Here is a 12,494-nt window from a genome sequence, read left to right on the forward strand (position 1 = left end):
CAGAAAGAGTTAATATCCCTTGGCCCTTGTTTAATTTGAGTTGGGGGGGTTCAGGACTTCTGACTGGTGCTGTGAGACCTGCCATGCCTGTGGACTTTTTGTTGGGCAATGATCTCGAGTCCTCTATCAGAAAGGAAGTGGAACTCAAGGCTCAGGTTGAGATGCTGGGGTTACCTGATTGGATCTGTGCAGCAACAAGGTCCATGGCTGCCTGAGAGGGCAGTCAAGAAGAGTTAGAAACTGGAACAAACACCCAGTCAGCTGCTAAAAAGTGGAAAGGCAGAGGGTGTGGGTAATCAGACCCTGAGTGTACCCCCAGTGAGATGAGTGGGGTGCCTGAGGTGGCTGCCCTGGATTCCACTAAGGAGGGCACTGCTCTTGTTGTTGAACTGCCTACACCTGTTGATTGGCATGTAAAAGGAGGATTCACCAAGAAAGCGTTCTGTAGGGCACAGAGGGAGTGTCCAACCCTTGAGGGCATAAGGAAAGAGGCTGAAGCCCAAACAGCAGATAATGTCTCTGGGAGCTATCACATATACTTGGAGGACAGCCTCTTTTACAGTGAGCCTAAGGTTCCTGTGTATGGGACAACAAAGGCCCTGGTGGTCCTCCCCAGTCCTACAGAGCCTTCCGACTGGAGCTAGCTCATGAGATTCCCCTGGCAGAACACTTGGATCAAGACAAAACCTTTTTATTGGCCTAAAAACAGGTCTTTCTCCGACATGTTCTACAGGACCTGTGTGAACTGCCAGCCAATGGGATGTCAGGGAAAAAGCTAATGGCTCCCCTGGAACCACTACCCATCATTAGCACCCCCTTTGAAAGGATGGGCACCAACATTGTTGGGCCTATGGATCCTCAGACTACTTCTGGTCACAGGTTTACCCTGGTTCTGGTGGATCATGCCACGTGGTACTGAAAGGGCATCCATATGAGGATCACCACATTACCTGCGGTGGCAAAGGCTCTGATGGGGATTTTTACCTGAGTGGATTTCACCAAGTTGTCTCTGAAAGGGGCACAAACTTCAAGTCTGCATATGTACATTGCATTTGGAATGAGTATGGAGAAACATACAAGTTCTCACCCCCTTACCACCTGATCAGTATAGGGAAAGGTGCAGAAGACATTGTGACGCAGAGGGTTAATTAGCTTGAACAGTGTAGATGAGCGCGATGCCTGCTGAAACCTGAACAACGCGGAAAAGTTCACGATGTTGTTTTCAAGCTTGTTTTCCAACATTCCATAGATAAAATTATTCACAGCTGCATGTGTAAGAAACAGGATGTGTAGGAGAGAAAGACGGAGGTCGTCTCAACCTTGAGAACGACAGTACAGGAAAAAGATGGAATGAAAACAATTGCTAGGGAACTGCAGAGCAGCCAAGAGACACGTGCTGATAACATAGCTAGAAAATGCGAGAAAGGGATAGAATCCAAGCTTCAGGTTATTTAAGCACTGAAGTGCAGGTGAGGGGATTGAAGCTCGCAGATGGGGTTGTGAAAGCTGCCATCGCCAGGCCCACAGCGCTGCCTCCCTGTTTTGCTGTTCAGAGACTGTGACGCTCGAGGGGGAAAGAGGTCCAAGCGGGCAGTAGAGGGCTTCCCAGCCTTTCGTGGACTAAGTTACATTCCAACCAGGGAGGAAAGGCCTTTGTTTCTCTGCTCTATTATTATGATTGATTATTATGCTTGCACTGTGTTTATAATCTGAAGTACTCAGCTCGTTTATATTTTACTTCCTGAACATCGTAGTGTGAGCTTGCTGTAGTAATTGAAATACGCATTTATACTGTTAATCAAAGCTTATATCTGTCAATGAACTCTTTGCTCATATATATAAATAGATGCTCTTTGTCGTGTGCATATATATAAATAGATGCTTTTTATTGCTATTTTCATTCTGCTTCGTTGATGTGTCAAATGCATACATTTACCTGAAATTCTAGTAAAGCTAAATTGTGTTCATAATTGGCGTGTGGTCCTTCATTGAGCATCCTTATTGACTTATATCGAACAGATCAGGTGTCAATCAGTCAGCTGGATAAGTCACCACCCTTAAACTAATGAGCTTGTTGAGAGGTTCAACAAGACCCTCAAAGGCATAATCAGAAGTATGCCTGAGGAAAAAGTGGGATATACTCTTGCCTTGTTTGTTGTTTGCCTACAGAGAGGTACTGCAGAAGGGTGTGGGACCCAGCCCCTTTGACCTACTATGCAGGCACCCTGTCAGAGGACCTCTCTTTGGTGAAGGAGGGGTGGGAGCAAACCTGTGGAAAATTCCCCAGGATGTAGTAAGCTACATGCTGCTCTTCACGAGCCAAATGGCTAGGTTGTGGAAGCAAGCTTCTGACAACTTGGAAGTCAGCCAGGTTGTGATGAAAGAGTGGTATGACCAATGTTCTACTACTGTGGAATTCCAGCCTGGGCAACAAGTGTGGATTATGGAATTTGTGGAACCTGGGGCCCTCCAGGACAGCTGGACTAGGCCCTATGATGTGATTGAGAAGAAGGGTAAGGCCACCAACATGGTGGATGTTAAGATCCCCAGGCAACCATATAGAGTGCTTCATATCAATCTCCTCAAACCACACTTTGGCCCAGATTTACTTAAAAGTCATACAGTGCAGTGGAGTAGCAAAAAATGCTGTGCTGTGCTGCGTGAAAAGGAAAGAGCAGGAGAGTGCTACATTTACACAAAAATGGCTCTCTCCTCATCTCTCCCTAGTGCTGGTGCTGCTTTTAGCTGCTGAGCACCACACACACACACCTTAGCGCCATAGTGCTATGGTGTGTGTGTGTAAGTGTATCATATGTTTTAAACTGGAAGGGTTCCCCTCCAGTACAAAGTACTATGCGTAGACACACTATAAAACATTTCCTATGTTGTATGCTGCACAGTGGCATTCATTTTTTACACTAAACCCTGTCTATTAATGTTAGTAAATATGGTTGAGCGCCAAAAAGCATGGGTGGTTGCATGGGAATGCCCATGTACCACCAATGTAATGCCCCCTTGTCACTAGCAATGTAAAGCAGGGCTTTGCCCTGCTTTGCATTACTTTTAGAGTACTTTCCAGTGCAAAACAAGTTTTGTGCTGGAAAGTAAATAGGTAAAAAAGCTGATTTGCATCACTTTTGTGGTGCAAAAACAGCGTAAAATCTTAGTAAATATACTCCTTTGAGAGATCTGAGATCACCATGCTTTTGATGACTGATGGAGCTGAGGAGGAGGAGAGTGAACCTCTTTATGACTTCATAACCTCAAAGGAGAATGATGGGTTTGTGGAAGGAGCAATCCTTTCCCCCACTCTGACCCATAAACAGCATTGTAACTGTCACCAGGTGATGGAACTCTAGTCCTCTCTTTTTTCCCTTACCACTGGGATTACCCACCTGTGCACCCATGATGTGGACACAGGGGGCAACCTACCTGTCAAGAATCATTCTTACAGGTTATCGGATAAGATCTGGGCCAGCATCTGTGGTGAAGTTTCTAAGATGCTGTAGTTGGGTGTGATAGAACCTTCTATTAGCCCCTGGTCCAGCCTGGTGGTCATGGTGCCAAAAGCTGCCCCACTGGGCACCACACCTGAGCTGAGGTTCTATGTGGATTATAAAGGGCTAAACTCTGTAAAAAGAATTGATGCTCAATTCCCTGGATGGATGAGCTCATTAAGAGGTTAGGGGCTGCCCAGTACTTAAGTATCTTTGACCTTATATCGGAGTACTAGCAGGTCACCCTAACAAAAGGATCCAAGGAGATGTCAGCCTTCCCCACTCAAGAGGGCCACTATAAGTTTAGAATGATGCCCTTTGGATTAAAGAATGCTACTGACACCTTCAGGGGTTGGTGAACCAGGTCCTTGCTGGGTTGGAGGCCTTCTCAGCTGCCTATCTGAATGACAGTGCTGTCTTCAGTAGCAGTTGGAAGGACTACCTCTTTCACCTTTGAGAAGTGCTTCAGGCCCTGCAACAGGCAGGCCTGACTATCAAGAACAGTTAGTGCCGGATAGGGCAGGGGGTCGGTGGTGTACTTTGGACACTTGGGGCCAGATGTACGAAAGGATTTTACCCATTCTGTGTCTATGGGAAAAAGCTTTCGTACATATGGCCCTAAGTGTGCAAGGTTAAGGTGCATCACCTCCAGGCCAAGATTGAAACTATCATGGCCTGGAAGCCTCCAAAAACCCAGACCGAGGTCGGAGCATTCTTGGGCCTCACTGTGTACTATAGGAGGTTTGTTAAAAGATATGGCACCATTGGTGCCCCCTTGATGGAGATGACTTCTAAGAAGCAGTCCAGAAATGTGATTTGGACAGAAGTGTGCCAAAAAGCATTTGACTCCCTGAAGCAAGCCTTAGGCACAGCACCTGTGCTAAAGGCATCTGACTTCTCCAAGGAGTTTGTCATTCAAACAGATGCCTCAGAGCATGACATAGTGGACGTTTTATCACAGCTCAAAGAAGAAGGGCTGGACCAACCTGTAGTCTTTATCCCTCGGACGTTGCTTCCCCATGAACAGAGGTGGAGTGCTATTGAGAGAACGGCTTTTGCTGTGGTTTGGTCCCTGGCAAAGTTGAAGTCATACCTGCTTGGCACTCCCATCATGATTCAGACTGCCCACAAGCCCCTCAAGTGCCTCATGCAAATGAGGGGTGAAAATCCAAAACTCTCGAGGTCATCCACTTTCCTACACAGTGTGGACATCAGGATGGAACACAGACCTGGAGTGGACCACGCCTATGCTGAGCGTCTATCTAGGTTTTTCCACATTAGCAATGAAAACTCCCTAGAGGTTGGATAGCTCTCCCCACTTTCAGCTGGAAGGGCGAAGGGAGGGGGGCAGTGTTAGACCTGGCATCCTTAAGGAGGTCTCACCCCTGACATTTTGCCTTTCACTCCCTGTTTTTTCTGCATCTTTTTGTTGGCCTTAGGACTGTGAACAGTTTACCACTGCTAACGACTGTTAATGTGCTTGTCCTTCTCTCCTAAACATGATAACATTGGTGTGTCCACGATGGGCATTTTTAATTTATAAGTAAACCAAGGCCAATAAATGAAATGATATTAGTTGGCTTGCAACACTGATTGTGTTACTTCCTGCCATGGCAGAATCTGGGTGTGCAGATTCACTGCCACACTGATTTGACATTGAAAACCTCTTGCCAAGCCCTAAACTTGCTTTTTATTATATATTAGTCACCCATAAGGTAATCCCTATGTGGCCTAAATGTCAGGCTGCTATGTAAAGAAAAGGCAGGACATTCACTTTTATGTTTTACATTTCCTGGTAATGAAAAACTCCTCTTTTCATTACAGTGAGGCCTGCTTCTCTCATAGGCCAGCATTGGGAATTCCTTAATATACTTTTAAGCTATAATTTCTGATCAGAAAGGTGTAGCTACATCATTTTTCATATCATTGGAATGGTAATGATAAAACCTCTTTACTGGTTAAGTCGAATTTATTATTACTATTGTAAAAATGCCACTTTTAGAAAGTGGGCATTTCTCTGCCTGCACTGTTCTGAGTGCATGACAGCCTGTCTCCAATACACGCCTGGACAGGGCTGGGGGATAGCCACATTTGTGCATTTCCTCGAGACAGCCACAATACAGGACACTCAACTGCATCTGCAATCATCACCATACTGATGAGTCTTCCTGAGCAGGGAGGATGGAAAGGGCTCACACACTTCACATTTTAGTAGCCTGGGCCCCACACAAAGGGCTGATTACTCCTGACTGATAGACTGGAGGTGGAGCTGGGATGAAAGTGGAACCTGTGCACTTTAAGGAGCTGCTTTGACATCAACCCCACTTCAAAGGCACTTTTAGGTATAAGTAGTGGGGCTCTGACCCCCTGAAATCAGATCACTTGGACTTGGGAAGAACTCTGCTAGAATAAAGACTGCTGTGCTGTAAAGGTTGACACTGCCTGGACTGACTGTTCCAAGGAACTGCTTCTCTTTGCTGTGCTGCCCTGCTGCCTGCTTATCTCTTCCCTGCTGAGGACAAGGACTGGACCCATCCTGCTGATCCAGAGTGTACCCAAGGGCTTGCTGGCTGGTTTACTCCCTGTTCTCCTGCAGTCTCAGGGACATCAAAGACTGCCAACTCTCCTGGACTCTCTTCAGTCCTAGGGCTCACAAGTGGGTTCTGCAGCTAGTTTCTGCAAAAACGGATGCATCGCCTCATGTGCATGTAAAATTTCACTGCGTCGCCCTTTAACATTGATGCAGAGACTGCTCGGCGAGTTCAGATCCACAGCCTGCGCAACTCGACGATGATGCTCAGTGCGGTTGGACCCTCTTTGCGCAGCTCATCGACGACAGTGGATTCTTGACATCAACCAAAGCGCCATCCAAGGTACTTTGTTATTGGGACTTGCCTGGGCCCTGTAGATAACCTACCCTCCATCCCTGTCAGTCTGAGTTTTGGATTTGCACCGGTCCTTCATGACCTCAAGTAACCTTTTAAGCGATAGTGACTACTAAGTACTATTTCACATTTTGGAACTAATTTAGAGCTTGGCGGATGTATTACTCCGTCACAAACATGACGGATATCCTGTCTGCTGCATTAGGATGTCTACAGGATAAAAGGGAATAGTAATACGTTGGCAGGTAGGATGTTGATTCACACGACAATAAGGTATCTCTGTATATGAACAATCTATTTTCATATTCAAACACAATCACAGCGACCCTGTTAGATTCCCCCATCTTGAACTCTCCATCAACCCATGCATGACGGTATTTGGGCAGGCAGGCTTTGCGACCCAGGCCTAAAGGTTAATGATTGACATGTCACATGTGGGATAACATTTAGCCGACAGCCAAACATGCACACAGAACATCTTAGATTAAGAGCCCACAGATAGGCAACTACACTGCCACATTCCCAGGAGATTGGCCCCAATAAAGCACAAATGGGCCGAGGGCAGTGGGCATTCCAAAACACCATGAAGTTAGACGCCGCATGTTGTTAGGTGCACCCAATCAGGACATAACACACACAGCACATGAGGTGACCATGCACGCCTCAGGCCAGACATCTGGACATGAACTCACTGGGCCACATTTGTGTTCATGCAAGGTCGGAGCCCACCTGCATTCGCTCTCTAGAATTTATGTTCATGACTCCAGGGCAGCTGTTCTCACTTTATGGCCCCGGAGAATGGTATAAAATGTGTTCAAAACTGATGGACTTCGAGAGACGGTCCTCAGACCCGATTCTGTAACTGCTCCCCCAGCAGTAATCTTTAATTAAACAAACTGTTTCCTGTTCTGCCAGACCCCTCTTAGCTTTTGTTTTTAATGTAAAATCTCATTCAAGCAACAATCCATCTCCATTGTGATGGAGTAACGCCAACCGTGAAAGTCTAAATCAGGCCCTTAATCTTTAAAAATTAATATCTCGACTTCTACTGATTGGATTTTTGTCATTTTGGTCTTGGTTTACTCAGATAAATATTCTCCATTTTTCTAAACCTCTGTGGAGTCTTTTTGTGGTGTTTTCATTGTTTTACTATGTGTGTTAGACAAATACTTTACACATTGCCTCTTAAATTAAGCCTGACTACGTGCCAAGCTACCAGAGATTGAGCGCAGGTTAATTTAGGGTGTACATCTGACTTAGCCTGACTAGGATTGTGGTCCTTACTTGGACAGGGTGCATACCTCGGCCAACTAGAGACCCAGTTTCTAGCACTTTGTCTCTCATTTGTCTTTTTGCTCTGTGTCACAGCTACTAATGCTTGAGCTCAGGTTTATTTAGTGAATTTAGTATTTCACAGTGACAAGGATTGTGGTTATTACTTGGGATCCCCAACTAATACTGAAATTTCTTACAGGGACCTACCACTCATTCACCTCCACATCTCAAATAGGGAATTTCCCATGTTTCCTCAGTACAGAAAGCTCTCTCTCTCTCTCTCTCTCTCTCTCTCTCTGTCTTGCACACTTGAAATTTCTAAGGAAGAAACCTTGTATGGCTCAATTGTGAGTTACCCTGAATAGGAGAAATATTTCACCTCTACCTATTACCTCAATCCAACTTTCACACCTGAAGAGCCTGTCTCTTCAGCAGAATCACTCATACGCCTGAAAAGGAACCCAACCCTATGTTTAAACTCTTACATACACCTGGAGGCGATGGGGAAAAGAAAGCTTGGCATAATTTTTACCTCACACAGGCGGATTGACTGCGATCTTTTTATCCGTTAATCTTTATTCTCCATCACCTTTTCCTTAGTTTCCTTAGTTTCTCTCAAAAAATTAGAGTTGCACGCGCCACTTCCCTATGCAGCACAATGCTTCCCTATGAAGCCCAATCAGACAAGCAGAGGAGAGACATTTAGGGGAATATCCCTCCATTTGGTGTTATTCCCTCATCTGCCTGAATCACATCGACTTGGCTGTTGTGGATCCTTCTATCAGGCGAAAAGTGTTAACGGCGGCGTGCCTGTGTTTCTTCCCCAGAACAAATTACCCCAATCACTGTGGTTCCATTTCTTAATTTGCAATTAAAATAATCAATTTTCTGGTGAAGATTCTTTGAGGACTAAGTATTTATTTCATCCGAAAGGACATAAGAAATCAAGCTCGACGACTTCCAATCTAGCTGTTCAGTACAAAACATGGGCAAATATAGCAATGGAATTTTCCAGACAATGCATTCAGAGACAAAAGGAGGCATTCGATAACAACACGTGTTAGTTTCAACCTGGTGCCATTGATGAGGCTTAACGAGAAACTCCCACTGAGAGTTCAAACTCGAAGCACAGGTGTGTGACTGGAGGCAAGCAACGTAGCCTGCACGTTCTCATGCGAGAGAAAAGCAAAGTTCAGTAAAATTACACTTTATAATTTCCTAATGTTTCCCCTACTTTCTGCGTGTATACCGCAGCTAATTTGAGCACATACATGATCTGAAGCAAGATGGTGTCAGCTATGTCAATGCAACCTAGGAGTTCGCACTTTTATGTAGGTGCTTTCCGAACACCTGTAAAAACAAAGGTGGGGATTTTAAGCTATAAATTATTATTTCACGGGAAAACGCTATGTTACATATACGTTTTTTACAACCCAGGTCAATTATACCATTTATGAAATTGCAAATTTGTCATGAGCTTGTTTCAGTAGCTGCAAAACTGAAGCTTCAAGGGCAGCTAGTGCCAAAAGTCACATTAAACAAAATTCTTGGAGAATATCCCCAGGTCTTTCTAGCTGTGATAGAAGAAGTGATCCATCTAGAATCTTACTCAGAGTTATAGTAATTTTGCAGCGTAGGACAATTTCATCTGTAAGAAGTAGGATTTCCTCCCATCTGGTTTCTAACAGAAATGCTTTGGCAATATTGATAACTTGATTTTCACAAGTATAGTACCATTGCAGCAAAGCATATTAAAGGTGTACAGGAACAGAACCAAAAACTCAGTAAATGCCAATTCTGACACTAACCATCTTCTGCAGAAGCCGTCCCATAAGGTATATTAATTTGCAGCATGTGTCAGCTCATCATCGCTGATGCAGCACACAAGTCAAGACAAAGTGAGAATTGAATATATTCGTCAGCAGCGACAGATTTATCTACAACATGGACTCCAGAGTTCCCAATCGTTACGTGTTCCATATAGTAGTATTATATGGTACAAGTATAGGATCTGAACAAACATTACAATGGAAAGAAAAGATTTAAACACTTTACATTGGCTTTACTTTCACTACCTACAATTTGCTTTGCATAATCCTTATCCAAACATGATCCTAGCCCTATACTGAATAAAAGTAAATGTAATCATTAACCTTATCCAATCTCATATGCCAACAATGATCTTTAAATAATTTAAATAAAATTATTATTATTTAAGACTCAATTATGTCGGGACTTGAATATGTTAATGCATGTTATTTTGGCCTCTCAGACTCATCTATTCATCAGCTGCAAAGTCTCCACAATATGGCAGTCCCACTAGTCTTCAGATTTAGGAAAGTTGACATGGTTGCACAGGCCATTCCAATGGCTGGTAGGTTACAGCTGTATTAATTCAAGTCTGGCTCACAAAGCTTTCTATGGGTTAGGACCATCCTCTCTTCAGCCCCCCGTTCTGAGATATACTTCCGACTGTGCACAGCCTTTACCACCCCTGTAAGGCCCTGGTAAATGGAACCTATGGTACCCAGGGCATGGATGGTAAAGGGGTCACGAGGGCTGTGGCACTGATTGTGCCACCCTGTGTGACCTAAGTAAAAGCAAAGCCTGCAGAGCTGCGATGTCAGCCTGCATGAGCAACTTGTCTGCTCAAGTTTGACTCTGCCCACAGCCAGGGCAGGCAGAGTCCATTCAAAGCCATATCAAGGGGCAGGCTTCCTGTAGCCCAGTAGACAGGGTGCACTGTGTTATGAGTGTGGACACATATGCACAAGCATATATGACCCTGTGGCAGCCTTTTAAACTTAATGCTACTGCAAGTGACTGGCAGTCCATAGGATAATATGGATGGCACCCGGGTAGCCCCAAATGTCCACTTCCATGATGGCCTGACCGATTCCCCCACGTTTGGTGTCATACACTGTGCTTTTTAACCTTGAGCATGATTCTCATGTCCAGGATGAAATAGCATGTGCCCTGGTGGCATTCTTAGATGATGCCCACTAAGATATTAGCATTCCCCTTCCTTGGTGGGCTCTCCTGAGCCATGTGGTGCCAACACAGAGTCTGCCCTCCTGCAAGTGCTAACACTTCCCACAGGATGGAAATAACGGACCTGGGCAGGAAGGAGGTCACACCTCCTCCCACCCAGGAAGGGTAGTGTTTGCAGTAATCAAGGCGGTGAGCCTCAAAGGCTTCACCGCCCTTGATGTGTAATCTCTTACCCCCCACTTGAGGACAAAGCCCTGACCACTCTGGTAGGTGGGAAAATTAGCTATTCAGGAGGCGTACCCCTCCAAAAGGCTAGCCACACCTTTAGGGTGGGCTAGAGGGTCTGTATAGCTGAAAAATGGTTCTGCCAATGTTGGCAAACCTTAGGAATAGTGGATTCTGGGTAGAAAAGTGATGTACTTCTGCCGGAAGATTTACCAAACGCAAAGAGTGTCAGATTAGGGAGACATTTGTCACTCAGAGAGATCGAGGAAAGTTTAAAGAGAAATCACAGTATCACTCACGGTGCACTCCTAGGGCGCTACACCTCTGGCCCCCAAACTGTAAGATAAACAAACAGAAAAGTCATATACAAATTAGGAGGCACTCAGTGAATATTATGCATATGATAGTGAATCAATGAGCATCTATGTATTTTGTATAGTCTTTGAATTTATTCCAGAGAAAGCCAAACACCAAACTTTAAGTGTCATACGATGGTGTAACATATAGTCCGAAATTGAAGAGGCGTAGCAGTCTCCAACGTAGTTCCAAAAGTCTTAAGATTTATTGTAGAAATTCATATTCAATCCAATCAGTCAATAAGTGAGTCTGCCAATCATCATGTCCACGATGTCCATAATTATGTTCAAACCCTAAAGCCAACATGTGTTTCGTCCAGGGACCACCCCATCAACTTCATCAGGGCTGTAATTTTACCAAAAAATAAACTATATAAGCAAAATGGCAGTCATCAAATACCAAAAAAGATATAAAAATATATATGAAATATATAGGAAAAGATAGGGTCCCAATCAGTGGCAATCACCTCAAACCGTGAGTAATAATAAGAACACCTTACTACTCCATGCAAGTAACCAAACATATATTGAGCCGCTCCCCAGATGCTTAAAAGTGGTGATAACACAAGGTTAATCCATACAACTGTACCTGCAAGTTAAATTTATCCTCAATCCTTAATTAATACGATGATGTTCTTTAGATATCTTATCTGTATGTCATTACAGCGTTCCAATAAGCATCACGTTGGAAGAATAACACCCAAATCTGTCAATTAATATATATAATAAGCACAACTTATATAACTCTGGCCCATGGTACAGCTTGATACGTCAGAGTGCCTTCACTAGGAGCAGTTAAAGTTTGTGCTGCACTGGCTAAAAAAGCTAAAGTCAACATAACCCACCTGGGTTACAAAGTCATGAAGAGCGCCGCCGTATCGGCGTGTACATCTAAGCTCAGCTCTGGTCGCGAGTACGCTAACCCGTCTTGTTCTCGGAAATGCCCTTAACAACTGAAATATTAAAAATAGACAAGGGACTACGGAAGCCCCTACACCAATTGCCGTGTTCGGCGAGAGTATCCTACTCATAGTAATAGAAAGGGGACTCCACAGTACCACGGTTTCGACATTTATGCCTCAGCTCGCCGGTGTCCATCCACGATCTTGAAATAAAAGAGAGACTACAATATTGTCCCAGGGCTCAACAATGTATAAATACAATTTTTAGAAGTAATAGTGAAATTGATTGAGGAATAGTGAGTGACCTTATCAAACACCCACAGTGTGCACCACAAAAAAAAAGGTAGTAGGAACTCTGTCATA

The 12,494-nt window shown here is 44.4% G+C and overlaps 1 long non-coding RNA gene across 1 annotated transcript; it reads right to left on the reverse strand.

Moving 5' to 3' along the window:
* Nucleotides 1-11,300: 11,300 nt before the first annotated feature.
* On the reverse strand, nt 11,301-12,175 carry LOC138302389 (uncharacterized). The gene is made up of 2 exons (XR_011205397.1): nt 12,075-12,175; nt 11,301-11,575 (listed from the first exon to the last, which is right to left on the reverse strand). It is a non-coding gene; the product is annotated as an uncharacterized lncRNA (long non-coding RNA).
* Nucleotides 12,176-12,494: the final 319 nt, after the last annotated feature.

The sequence above is a fragment of the Pleurodeles waltl genome, chromosome 1_2, assembly GCF_031143425.1.
Source record: "Pleurodeles waltl isolate 20211129_DDA chromosome 1_2, aPleWal1.hap1.20221129, whole genome shotgun sequence".
In the NCBI taxonomy this organism is placed as follows: Eukaryota; Metazoa; Chordata; class Amphibia; order Caudata; family Salamandridae; genus Pleurodeles; species Pleurodeles waltl.